This window comes from Schistocerca cancellata, chromosome 1 (assembly GCF_023864275.1).
Source record: "Schistocerca cancellata isolate TAMUIC-IGC-003103 chromosome 1, iqSchCanc2.1, whole genome shotgun sequence".
Classification (NCBI taxonomy): domain Eukaryota; kingdom Metazoa; phylum Arthropoda; class Insecta; order Orthoptera; family Acrididae; genus Schistocerca; species Schistocerca cancellata.
In genome coordinates, this window is record NC_064626.1 from 705340972 (window position 1) to 705355785 (window position 14814).

At 39.5% G+C, this 14814-nt stretch overlaps 1 protein-coding gene across 2 annotated transcripts in view; it reads right to left on the reverse strand.

Annotated features, from left to right (window-relative positions):
* The window catches only part of LOC126184718 (uncharacterized), a 189142-nt gene that overhangs the window by 156684 nt on the left and 17644 nt on the right, over window positions 1–14814 (reverse strand). The window lies entirely within an intron of this gene.

A 14814-nucleotide genomic window follows, 5' to 3' on the forward strand; every position in this document is an offset into this window, starting at 1 on the left:
TGTATCACTTCATGTCTCTGATACAAATCAGTAAATTATTTTACCTATAGTGCATCGAGTGGCTGACAGAGACACAAACATGATCAAAATCATCATTAATCCTTAGAATAATGTCCTTCCTGGGAGCTACAAGACTTGTCGAGCTGCAGCACTGAGAAAGTTTATTAGCTCTGAGTAAAGATGATGTTCTCTTCAGTGTTCACACCCACAGTGAAAAAATAAAGTCATACTCATTTTTGTGAAAAATTTATTTACATTGTAAAATTTTGTGAATCTATCTGTGAATACAATGGCTAGAAATCTAATAACAGGCGTTAAAAAAAGAATAAGCATGACACATATTTTATACAGTAGAGTGTTGATTATATCAACTAACTGGGGAATGTGTGTTCAGAAAACATGTTTATTCAGATAATCGAACTATATAATTTTATTCATCAATAAAAACTACATGTAACAACACGAATCTCTTCTATTATTGCGAAGGCAAGTACAGTAGGAAAGCACGTCTTAGAGCACAAAAAACAAAAAAAAATATATAATACATACGCATTTTGCATGTACAATACATATGTAATTAATTAATGCTTAAAACATTCCTTGATTTTGATCTGTCTGAGCAAGCCTTCCCACCTTTGAGCAGCTAAGTCACAAACTTTTTCAGGACACACATCCTATACTGGTCGCTTTCAACCTGAGCTTCAATCCACTGCAAGGCAGTATCTCAACGTCTAAATGATTCAGAAACAGCCAGTATATTTTCATCTTCATTTTTGGACCACTAGTTGATGAGAAGTTTGCAATTTGGTTATTCTGCATGGTTTGGTATCATGGATCTGCATTGTTGACACTCATCCATTTCTGAATAGCTTATTCATCAGATTCATAGCAACTGAGTTCTTTTAGCATAATCAGCATTTCAGACATATCACACTGTTCATCATTTTCAATTAGCCTTTGAGAACTTTCTGCCATACCTAAAATTTTATTCGACTTTTTTCAAATTCTGTTCCTTTACATCATCCCATGCTGCTCTGATCATGTAGAAAATATCTTCAAAATCAATATTTTTTATGATTTCTTAACAGGCTTTCTTCTCACTTCTCTTTCTAATAATAACTTATGTAACAACTCTCTTCTGGATACTGTCTGAAAGTCTCAATAACACCTGATCCATGGACTGTAATATGGGGGTTATATTACGTGAAAGAAAAATCACTTTTATGAACTCGTCCTTTTCGTTTATGATATCACATGATGGCTGAGTTGGTTGGTTGGTTGGTTTGGGGAAGGAGACCAGACAGCGTGGTCATCGGTCTCATAGGATTAGGGAAGGATGGGGAAGGAAGTCGGCCGTGCCCTTTCAGAGGAACCATCCCGGCATTTGCCTGGAGTGATTTAGGGAAATCACGGAAAACCTAAATCAGGATGGCCGGACGCGGGATTGAACCGTCGTCCTTCCGATGGCTGAGTTAGTGTGTTGTACAGAGCAGTAATGTCCTCTCCCTTTTGCCACTCTACTGTGTGGTTGTAATTAAACTGAATCTGTTGCAAGTGCTGCAGTGTGGGCTATATAGATCCCAGGATGCTAACATTGTAGAACCGTTCATTAATTGGTGTGCTCATGGAGCCCTGAAAAAAAAAAAATAATAATAATAATTGCACTTTCTGTCACCAGGTGAAAATATAGCACTTTAAGCAGTCAGAATAAGAAATGTTTCCAGTTTCGATGCCAGTACACTGTCACTCAGCAGCGAGTGTTGATTTCTTTCGTGAAGTAACTGTTTGTGTAAAGGGTTAAGAAGTTTGATGTTTTCCATATGAAACACAATGGCTATTGAGAAGCAAAACCGTGTGCTACTGGTAAAGTTGTTTCATCAGGACAGCAGCACTAGCTGTGCTGCATTCTGGGAATAATGCTGACAGAAACAGCTGCAAAGTTGGCTCACATCAATACATCAGCTGAAGAATGTGATCAAGAAATCTGAAGAAACAGGTGAATTAGGTGGTGCAGCAGGGAGAAGGAGGTGGCCCATTCCCATGGCAGTTGTTGATGAAATGGTTGTCACTGTAGCCGACCATGCCGCCAGTGCTTACCATGTGTCACAGGAATTCTCTCCCCCCTGGTCAACAGTTCAAAAGATTTTGCAGTGCGTTTTACACCGGTATCCCTACAAGTGTCGAATGTGCACCAAATGAAGCTCCAAGGTAGGATACAATGTTGTGACTGTGGCCTTCATTTTTTGGCACGCGTGGAAATGTATGACATGTAGCCAGAAATATTCTTTGATCATATGAGGCACACTTTACTCTGCATGGTGTTGTGAAAGCACAGAACTGTCATATTTGGGTCTACCTGGTAAAGGAACATCCACTGCATTCAGCTTATGTGATTGTGTGGTGTAGTTTCACAAACCTTTTGTTTTGACCCCTCATGGCTATTAGACATACAGTGACATGAACAAGTTACAAGGACCTCCTTGTGCAACACATGATTACAGCTTTGCAATAATGCAACTGTGTCCATACTACTATTTTCAGGCAAGATGGATTAACACCATATGTCGCTTGCCACGTGAAAGTTTTGTTTCAAGAAATTTTCAGTAATAACTATGCCATCTTTAAGCAATTTCAAGATGTGTAGCCTTTCAGATCCACCAATCTAAAGGGCGGTGGGGGCTATATGACAGATTATGGCTATCAGGGATATATCCGAACTCTTTCTGATTTGAAGGATAGCATATGATGATATATTGCTTTGACAGCACTGGATATGCTGCAAGCAACTGTCAACCACGCTGCTAGGTCAGGAGACAATACTGCACGCTTCTGATCATATTGTAATTAACTGCCAGAGCTACAGTTACCATGTGTTTGATAACTGAGAGTGCACTGATTAATGAAAATACCGGTGATGTTTCATTACCCTATGATGTATACAGCCCACACTGCAACACTCTGAACACTATCAATTTAATTATAACCACACAGTGTAACTGATGAGCTTTTACAGTGGGTTCATAGTCTTCCATACACCATTCTGTGGAAATCACACTGTCCATCCAGACACTCTTTTGTGAGACATAAACAATAGGCATCGCAACCAATGACACATATAGGCAATTGGTGGCTACCAGTAACATTAGCACAAACTGAAGCAGTAATATGATCCTTGCCTATTTTAGGACCACTTACTGCCAATTCAGAAAGTGAAGCAACAGTTTTTCTTGGGAAAGATTTCCAACTGAGCCCAATTTTGACAACATTATAAATGTTTTCGAGAGCGTAATCTTCTCCCCTCAATACATCCCTTAGTTTGATTTTAAACAATTAGCAGACAGTTTTTCTCCTTGTGTTAGAAGCTCACTAGTGTCATGTCTTGACTGAAAGTGTTTTAACCAGCCCATGCATGCATTAAAATTCGAAAGCCCTCCAACTTACAGAGACATTGTGATCTATAGTTTCTAAAGAAAAACCTGGAAAACTAAAACTTGCCAGAATTACCTTTCTACATATGTACTCTGCAAACCATCATGAAGTGCATGGCAGAAGGTGTGTCCCATTGTACTAGTTGTTACAGTGTCTCCCCATTCCATTCACTTATGGAAAGCAGAAAGAATGATATGCCTCTCTATGTGCAGTAATTATTCTACTCTTATTCTCACGATCCCTATGTGAACTATATATAGGGGTTGAGTCATCATTTTATGTTTTGTTAATAGACTTCCTTGGGATAGTTTATGGCTATCTTCAAGAGTCTTCCAGTTCTGTTCCTTCAGCACTGCTCTAACATTCGCCCACAGATCAAATCAACCTGTGATCACTCATGTTGTCCTTCTCTGTATATGTTCAATGTCCCCTGTTAGTCCCATTTGATAAGAGTCCCACACACTTGGGCAACATTCTAGAACTGATTGCACAACTTATTTGTAAGCAATCTCCTTTGTAGACTGGTTGCACTTTTCTAGTATTCTACTAATAAAATGAAGTCTACCCTCTGCTTTATCCTATGTGATCATTCATTTGTCATATCCCTACAAAGTGTTACACCCAGCTATTTGTTTAAGTTGGCAGATTCCAACAGTGACTTGCTGATATTCTAGTCATAGGATAATGTGTTTTTTTTTAATTTTTTTTTTATTAAGTACACAATTTTATATTTTTGAACATTTAAAGCAAATTGCCAATCTTTACACTACTTTGAAATCTTATCAAGATCCGGCTGAATATTTATGCAGGTTCTTTCAGACAGTACTTCATTACAGATAACTGCATCGTCTGCAAAAAGTCTGAGGTTACTATTAATACTGTCTGGAAGGTCATTAATTTACAGGGCGTATTAAAAAAGAATCATCCAATTTGGCACATCTATATTTCCGAAGCTAAAACAAAAATACAATTAGTTTTGCTTTTTGATGAACGGGAAACTTAAACAGTCCCCCCCCCCCCCCCGATACCTTTTCATAGATCTTGAATATGGCCCCCCTTGAGAAGCACAGCATATGTCAATGCGGTATTCAAATTGTTCCCACACTGCAGTGAGCATGTCTTCAGTTACAGCTTCCACAGCTGCTGTTATGCAATGTCTCAGTTCATTCATTGTTGTTGATATTGGAGACAAATAAACAGTCTTTTATAAACCCCCACAAGAAATATCACATACAGTCAGGTCCGGTGACCTTGGAGGCCAGTAATGTAAGGCTGAATCATTCGGTCCAGTGTAACTAACCAATTGTTCAGTAATCCTTTGATTTAAAAATTACTGCACATCCACGTGCCAGTGTGGCAGTTCCCCATCCTGTAGGTAAATGAAGTCATTTGAATGAGTCGCTAACTGTGGGGAAAAAAATTCTCAAGCATATCAAGATATGTGCTTGCTGTAACAGTATTCTTGGCAAAGAAAAATACACCATACGCCTTTTCCTGTGTAACTGCACAAAACACATTAAATTTTGCAGAGTGTGTTGCACTGCTTCATGTGGTTGTTCTATACACCATGTCCTCACATTATGATGGTTCACCTTTCCATTTAAATGGAATGTTGCCTTGTCACTAAACACTAAGCATGGAAGAAAACTGCCATCCTCCATGTTGCCAAGAATGAAATTACAGAACTCCACACATTGTTGTTTGTCACCTTCATGAACAGCTTGCAATAGTTGAATTTTTTATGGTTTCTTGTGTAATTAGCAACACAACACACACCAGATGGGCATTGGGAGCATGTTAAGCTGTCGAGCTGCACAGCAAACAGATTTCTGTAGACTCCTTGCGAAACTAGGGCAGATGCATTCGACGTCTCCTTCAGACACTCGGGGATGGCCTGGTGATTTGCCTTTACACAAACAACCTGTTTCTTGGAACTGTTCATGTCATCATCTAATGCTCTATGCTGTAGGAGATTCCACACCAAACCTAGTATGAAAGTCACGCAGAACAGTTATTACTGACCTACACTGTGCAAAATGTAGAACACAAAATGTTTCCTATTGTCCTGACACCATTTTTACTACAACTGAAGTGGCCGCACACTGCTGCTACCTATCTACACTGCTCTGTCGTGGTCTGATGGGAGCCACTGTGTCGTCGATAATGTGCGCTATCACAAGTTCCAATACCCAGAATAATGTTGCATAGAACAAGGTGTAATTAGATGAATGATGAACACTAACTTCACTTAATGAAGGTTTATTCAGCACTTGCATATACAAGAGCACGCAGTGAACTGCCTCTGGCCAGAACACATACAGTATATATACAGTTACAGAACATTCCAGTACAATGATTCTTGACATTTATGGATACTTCTACAATGTACTCAAACAAAAAAATAGAAATTAAAATTTTACAGTTCAGGTGAGTTTTGAACTCACGACCCTCCATGCAACAGTCTAGTATCATAAACTTACACCACGGTGACTGTGCTACTCAGCTTCTTCTGCGACAAAATACATTCCAAAATAGTGCTGCAAATCGATGTTAATGATATGAGCCTGTAATTTAGTGGCTTACTCTTACTACCTTTCTTGAATATTGGCGTGACCTGCGCAACTTTCTAGTCTTTGGGTACGGATCTTTCGTCGAGCGAGCAGTTGTATATGATTGTTAAGTATGTAGCTACTGCATCAACATACTCTGAAAGGAACCTAACTGGTACATAGTCTGGACCGAAAGACTTGCTTTTATTAAGTGATTTAAGTTGCTTCACTACTCCAGGGATATCTATTTCTAAGTTACTCGTGTCGGCAGCTGTTCGTGATTCGAATTCTGGAGTATTTACTTCATCTTCTTTGGTGAAGTAATTTCAGAAGGCTGTGTTTAGTAACTCTGCTTTTGCAGCACTGTCGTAGATTCCATTGCCATTGTGCAGAGAAGGCACTGATTGTGTCTTGCCGCTAGCACACTTTAAATATGACCAGACTCTCTTTGGATTTTCTGCCAGGTTTCGTGACAAAATTTCACTGTGGAAACCATTATAAGAATCTCACATTAAAGTCCGTGCTAAATTTCAAGCTTCTGGAAACAATTGCCAATCCTGGAGATTTTGTGTTTGTTTAAATTTGGCGTGCTTTTTTCATTGTTTCTGCAACAGTGTTATGACACATTTTGTGTACTAGGGAGGATCAGCTCCGTCGTTCGTTAATTTATTCGGTATCAATCTCTCAATTGCTGTCGATACTATTTCTTTGAATTCAAGCCACATCTGGTCTACACTTACTGGTATATTGCTAATTTGAAAGGAGTGGAGATTGTCTCTCAGGAAGATGTCAAGTGAATTTTTATCTGCTTTTTTGAATAGCTATATTTTTTGTTTACTTTTGGAGGATTTGGGAGTTACAATATTCAGTGTCACTATGACGACCCTGTGCTCACTAATCCCTGTATCCATTCTTATGCTCGTTACTAGATCAGGATTTATGTTGCTAAAAGGTGGTAAGTGTGTTTTCACAACCGTTTGTTATTCCCATGGGCTCATGACCTAACTGCTCAAAATAATTTTCAGACAACGATAAACATAAGTTTTTGTTACACCCTGTAATCCTTTTTTTCTCCTCCATCTATTGAGCAGAAGGAGTTGCCATTCAGAAATTCTTTTAATTTGTTTTTAAATGTTGGCTGGCTGTCAGTCAGACTTTTAATGCTATTTGGTAAATGACCAGAAATTTTTGTGGCAGCATAATTCAACCCTTTCTGTGACAAAGTAAGATTTAACCCAGAATAGTGAAGATCATTCTTTCTTTCTTCTAGTGTTGTAGCTATGCACTTTGCTATTATTTTCGAATTGGGATGGGTTATTATTAACAAATTTCATAAGTGAATATATGTATTACAAAGGGACTGTGAATATCCAGAGTTAATAAATGTCTGCAACATGATCTTGAGTGGGCTCCAACTACTATTTTAATTAAATGCTTTTGTCCAATGAATATTTCTTCCCTTTATGACGAATTGGCCCAAAATATGATACCATATGAAAGCAGTGAATGAAAATAAGCATGGTAGGCTAATTTACTGGTATGTTTATCACCAAAATTTGCAATATCCCTAATAGTAAAGTGGCTGAACCTAAACATTTCAGTAGATCATCAACGTATTTCTTCCAATTCAATTTCTCATCAATGAACACACCCAGAAATTTTGAATATTCTGCCTCAGCAACAGACTTCTGTTCAAAGTCTGTATTTATCAATAGTGTCATGCCATTTACTATACAGAACTTTATATACTGTGTTTTCTCAAAATTTAGTGAGAGTCCATTTATAGAGAACCATTTAATAATTCTTCTGAAAAACGTTAGTTACAATTTCCTCAGCTAATTGTTGTGTGTTGAGAGTGAGAACTGTACTTGTATTATCAGCAAAAATAACTAGCCTTGCATCTTCATGAATATAAAGTGGCAAGTCATTAATATATATTAAAAACAATACGGGACCCAAGACTGAACCTTGATACCTCCGCAGTAAGAGGACTCTGCTGGCTTTTGCAGACTATCTGTACTTTTAATTTCACCTTCTGCATTATTCTAGTTAAATATGAAGTAAACCATTTGTGCAATGACCCCACACATACCACAATAATTAAGCTTATCTAGAAGAACTTCATGATTCACACATTCACATTCAGAGATCACTAAAAACCCAATGGGTGATGTTCAGTTATTCAGAGCATTTAATATTTGATCAGTGAAAGCATATACAGAATTTTCTGTTGAAAACCCTTTCTGAAAAGCGAACTGACATTTTGTTAGTACTTCATTTTTACAAATCAGTGAAGCTACCCTTGAATACATTGCTTTTTCAAGGATTTTGGATAAAGCTGCCAGAAGTGAGATTGAGTGGTAGTTGTTAGCATCAGACCTAATCCCTTTTTTATGCAATGGTTTAACAATAGTATATTTCAGTATATCCAGAAAAATGTCCTGCTTCAGTGAGCTACTACATATGTGGCTGAGAACCCAATTTCTCTTCTGGGAACAAGCTTTTAGTACTCTGTTGGAAATGTCATCAATTCCATGCAAGCTTTTACTTTTGTGTGAATTTATCATTTTCCTAATTTCAGTAGGAGAGATTGGTTGAACTTCAATTTTATCAAATTGCATACGTATTGCCTCTTTCATACACAGCCTAGCATTTTCTAATGAACAGCTGGATCCCATTTTCTCCACAACACTTAAAAAGGATTATTAAAAATATTTCCTACTTATGACTTTTTGTTAACAAACTTAACAATATTCCAAATTGTTTAAGTTTATTATCACAGGTGCTAATCTCAGACATAATGCAAATACTTCTGGACTTTTTAATAACTTTTCTTAATACAGTGCAGTAGTTTTTACAATGTTTGACTGTTTCTTTCTCCTTCTAGCTATAAGACACATTTTCCTTTTCTATTTACAAGCTTTAGTAAACCATTTTCTGTTTGTACCTGAAGCTTTTGATCAGGTGCCATTACAGTGCTAGTACAACTAAACATTATTATTTGAGATTATGCATACAGATTTTGAGACAGAGCAAGGTGGATTTTCATCTGCTCTAGTTACACGCCTGCTAATGATTTTATATCTCTGTCTTTACTTGCAATCTGGTTCTGGCTTTCTGTAACATGTATTTATGTAATATAGGCATGAAGCTGTCCAATTACTGATTAGGTCATGTTTCATTCCATCTCATTACTCCAATTATAGAATCAGATCAGCTGCTTGCAAAAATATAACTACTTTTGATTAAAACCAAGCTTATTAAAAGTTATGCCTGACTAAACGTTTTAATACAGTAGGTGAAGGTAAGTTTCATGAGAGCTTTTTTTTTGTTTGGTTGGTATGACATCTGTCAAAGATATTTAGTATACATCAGGTCATGGAACAAACAACACCATATGTTTTCATCGTGCTATCAATGTCAAATTTTGTACCAGAAAGTGATGATTTGCGGAAAGCATTAATTTTTTGTTTTCATTTGAAAAAAAGTGCTGCAGAGTCGCATTGAATGTTGTCGAGGCATATGGTGATCATGCTCTATCAGAAGCAACATGCAAAAGATTGTTTCAACAGTTCAGAAATAATGATTTTAATTTAAGAAATGAAGAACGTGGAAGATCACCAAAAAAGTTCGAAGACGCCGAATTGCAAGCAATATTCTACATCTACATCTACATCCATACTCCGCAAGCCACCTGACGGTGTGTGGCGGAGGGTACTTTGAGTACCTCTTTTGGTTCTCCCTTCTATTCCAGTCTCTTACTGTTCGTGGCAAGAAAGATTGTTGGCATGCCTCTGTATGGGCTCTAATCTCTCTGATTTTATCCTCATGGTCTCTTCGCAAGATATACATAGGAGGGAGCAATACAATGCTGGACTCCTCGGTGAAGGTATGTTCTCTAAACTTCAACAAAAGCCCGTACCGAGCTACTGAGCGTCTCTCCTGCAGTCTTCCACTGGAGTTTATCTATCATCTCCGTAACGCTTTCGTGATTACTAAATGATCATGTAATGAAGCGCGCTGCTCTCCATTGGATCTTCTCTATCTCCTCTATCAAACCCATCTGGTACGGGTCCCACACCGCTGAGCAGTATTCAAGCAGTGGGCGAACAAGCATACTGTATCCTACTTCCTTTGTTTTCAGATTGCATTTCCTTAGGATTCTTCCAATGAATTTCAGTCTGGCATCTGCTTCACCGACGATCAACATAATGTGATCATTCCATTTTAAATCACTCCTAATACGTACTCCCAGATAATTTATGGAATTAACTACTTCCAGTTGCTGACCTGCTATATTGTAGCTAAATGATAAGGGATCTTTCTTTGTATGTATTCACAGCACTTGTCTACATTGAGATTCAATTGACATTCCCTGCACCATGCGTCAATTCGTTGCAGATCCTCCTGCATTTCAGTACAATTTTCCATTGTTACAACCTCTTGATACACCACAGCATCATCTGCAAAAAGCCTCAGTGAACTTCTGATGTCATCCACCAGGTCATTTATGTATATTGTGAATAGCAACGGTCCTATGACACTCTCCTGCGGCATACCTGAAATCACTCTTACTTCGGAGGACTTCTCTCCATTGAGAATGACATGCTGCGTCCTGTTATCTGGGAACTCCTCAATCCAATCACACAATTGGTCTGATAGTCCATATGCTCTTACTTTGTTCATTAAACGGCTGTGGGGAACTGTATCGAACGCCTTGCGGAAGTCAAGAAACACGGCATCTACCTGTGAACCCGTGTCTATGGCCCTCTGAGTCTCGTGCACGAATAGCGGGAGCTGGCTTTCACACGATCGTCTTTTTCGAAACCCATGCTGATTCCTACAGAGTAGATTTCTAGTCTCCAGAAAAGTCATTATACTCTAACATAATACGTGTTCCAAAATTCTACAACTGATCGACGTTACAGTATAGGTCTATAGTTCTGCACATCTGTTCGACGTCCCTTCTTGAAACCGAGGATGACTTGTGCCCTTTTCCAATCCTTTGGAACGCTCCACTCTTCTAGAGACCTAAGGACGCGAAGGAACTTGACCCCCTTCTTGCAGCGTTAGAGACCTAAGGACGCGAAGGAACTTGACCCCCTTCTTGCAGCGTTTTTATTTTTAATTATTCCAATTAGCAATCCCAACATTGTCGTGAAATCAGTTCCCATTAGGTCAGCTGGGCGCATCCCACTCACATCCCCACCTGCCCCAGTGTGCCGGACCCAGGCTGTGGCTAAGCCATGTCTCCGCAGTATCCTTTCTTTCAGGAGTGCTAGTTCTGCAAGGTTCACAGGAGAGCTTCTGTAAAGTTTGGAAGGTAGGAGACGAGGTACTGGCGGAAGTAAAGCTGTGAGGATGGGGCGTGAGTCATGCTTGGGTAGCTCAGATGATAGAGCACTTGCCCGCGAAAGGCAAAGGTCCCGAGTTCGAGTCTCGGTCCGGCACACAGTTTTAATCTGCCAGGAAGTTTCATATCAGCGCACACTCCGCTGTAGAGTGAAAATCTCATTCTGATGTCCTTGACAGATTACAGGTCCATGTTAAATGCGGTAGTTCTAACCAGTATTTTACTTACGTTATTTTTATTTATGTTATTTATGTGTTATGACACACTTAGTGGTCGGACAGCAGGTCTATGTTCAGTACCAATACAGTTAACACTAAATAAGAATATTGTATGAAGAAGTGATTGCATTAAGTAATTTTCCCATTTGAACCCTGATAACACGAAGTTGCAAACACGTGCACTCTGCCTGTCAGAGTCAGCTGTCAACCAGGAGTTGCACATACGGTGCTGCCTGCCGCTGTTAAAGGTATCATGTGCTTATTAGAACTATCTTCGCTATCAATCCATGCATAGCAACTTAACAAAGAAAGGTCCCATATTTTTTACACAATACCTATTTTAACTGTGATTTATTACAGCCTCCCGTCTCAATGCCTGGGTCACTTCAACCACTTGGAAACCCACCCGTAAATTTATTTGCACACCTAAGCCCTTAACATGTACACTGATCAGACTGTAACTCCGAGGGGAGTTTAGAAGCAAGCGACCTCCAGCTGATGGAATGCGAAACAGAATAGCATCACAATAATGAAGCACACGGCCATTTAGTTTGGTGGCACTTTGCATTTCCGAGCCTCCCTCATAGTATAGTACCACCCTACCACTTCCTGTCTAGTTTGACACACATTAATAACCGACTACCTGGTCCTTTTCCAAATTCGTAAATGGCTTCACCTTTATGTGCCCATCACGGCCCATTAACTCATATTTATCGATTCATTCGTGAATGGAGTTGGAATACTCTTTACAACAATTACTAAATCCACTCTAATACTACTAATTTAAGTGGACTGCATTTTGTGAATGGTTCGTTCCAACGCTCCAAGGCATTGCTCACTCAAAACATGCGCCGCTGCCCAACTAGCTCAGCGTTACACATGCCGCACAGCTCTTCCGCTATCTCAGCGCTCCACTCGTCGCACTGCTGCTCTGCAATCTCAGCACTAACTTGAAACCTGCCTCTGTCCGCTTCTGCCTCTTGCCAGTTTTATAACACTACCAGCCTACAAGTACCGAGTTTGATAAATTATTTTACCGCTCAGTGTTAGGCGCCTTTTGTATGATTAGAGGCGTTGAGCGATGTCCGACCCACTGTGCGTTACCCAGTTGATAGCTGATTAATAATTGGTACCAAATAACTTGCATTTTTCTCCCCTTATGGTTTTATGTTAGGTTTAAGCATTTGACAATCATTTGACACCATTGCTATATCATATACGTTATTTCATGCATGTATTTTTTTTTTTAATCTATGCCATTGGTGTTGTATAATATGCACTTGTATTTTATATTTATGACTCCAGTAGGTAAAGGCCCTCCACAGCCCTGGATTTTAGATATGTTGCACTGCACAACACTCCCATTACATTAGATTCCCCTTCAGTCGTGATACACGACTTTATGAGTTAGTGATTCTGGAATCCTAATATGCACCATGTTTGTGCCCAGAGCCGGATTGGTGTGTTCAGAGGAGAGGGAAGCACCTGAGTTATATAAAATACCCAATAGAGAAGAATTGAATGCGCCCCTGAAGTTGAGAAGCAATGCGCTACCCTCCCGCTGTAGAGAGGTAAGTGAGATAGATTTTGTGGCAGGACAGAAGTAATTAAATTTCACCCACGTAAAAGAAGAATAGTAGTTAGCACTCCATGTGTGTGTTGCACATTTAAAAGTTCACCCAGACAAATACAGGTTTTGTTGTTGTTCACCCTACTTCTTATGAAGTAATTTATTGATGAAGTAAAGATGTTACGAACAAGCACGGAAATCGACACTGCTACTATTTGGATACAATGGCCCGCCCAGCGTTCAGAGAGTGTGAGACACCTTTTTGTTTATTCAAACAAACACACCCATGATATAACAAGACTGAAGCACCCACTGAAATAAGCACTAGATAGTTGTTGATTAGCACCCAGGACGTGACGTCATCTCCCAAGCGCAATAACGTGTCATCTTGTTAGAAATATAGTTAGCACGAGATTTTCACACTAATGAATAAAAGTTTTATGGTACAATGTCGCAGTAGTTCGAGATGTAATTGCCCCATGTCTTCCTTGCCCATGCATTGCACTGGGTTACTACCATTGCTCTCAGTCACTCGTCTATTCATTCCAACCTCAACCATTACTTTGTGCCTCCCTCCTCCAGGCCTGTATGCCTTCCATGATGTGATTAGTGCCCACAGAGTGCCCAGCTGACTGGTTTATTCTTTCAGTTTTCACTTTCATAAACTGATCGGCTACCTATCTCTTTGACCTATACTTCATTGACATTTCACGAGGCTCAGCTTAGTCTACACCGCGGTCAGTAGCCAATGCTACTGAGACATATTGCCTCCCCCCCCCCCCCCCCAGAGGGAGGGGGAAGAAAAACCCTACGACTAGTGGATATATCGCTGCTGAATCATTCTTATTCTGAAACCTGTTACTTGAACTTGTTCCTGATTATACCCAATTCCTTATTCTTTAACATCAGCACCCTGCCAGTTCGCCATGGGTGGGCCACTCGGCATAAATGGCCCATACATCGCGCTAACCTGGCGTCGTGATTGCGGACAGCTGTCCACGATTATACCCAGAAAAACTCTGCATTAACACAACATGATTTTTCCCGTTGGTCAAATCCCTTTTCCTCCTAAGCCACAACATCCATTACTAAAGCTTCCAATTCAGCAAATCACTAAATACTGCGAATTCCACCAAATACTGTGAATTCCACCTACGCATCAATTGCAGGCATTGATTATTGCAACCCCACATTTTTGCACAAATGCCAATCAAGATAACGAGTAAGCCGTAAGCCTCTTTCCAGCACGACCCCCTCATTCCCTCGCTACCCCGTTGCTACTGATACACCTGCAGTTCTTTGGAATCTTTCCTGACCATTTATTCTTTTTCTGTCCATGCCTTCCATTTTTCGTAAGCGATAGTTCCTTGACTGGTTAACTCAATGTACAAAGCTATGAAAGAGAATTGATCTGTTCTACCCCTGTAAGTTGATAAGAGAGGATAGATGACTTCCAGCTGTTATACCCCAGAGGGCAGCAAAGTTTTGTTGATATGAGGATATGTAATATGTTGTTTTATTGAGGTTATGTGTGAACAGGCAAGAGTTCCTGTGTGTGTTGTGGTAAATGATGTTAAATAGTCTGTTTTATGCTGCCACCCCAAAGGTCAGAGCAGAACCGTTAGCCATGATTCATTTTACCATGCAGAAAGTTTCCAATTGATACAAAGTTTTGGAGTCGTTTAAATTCTATGT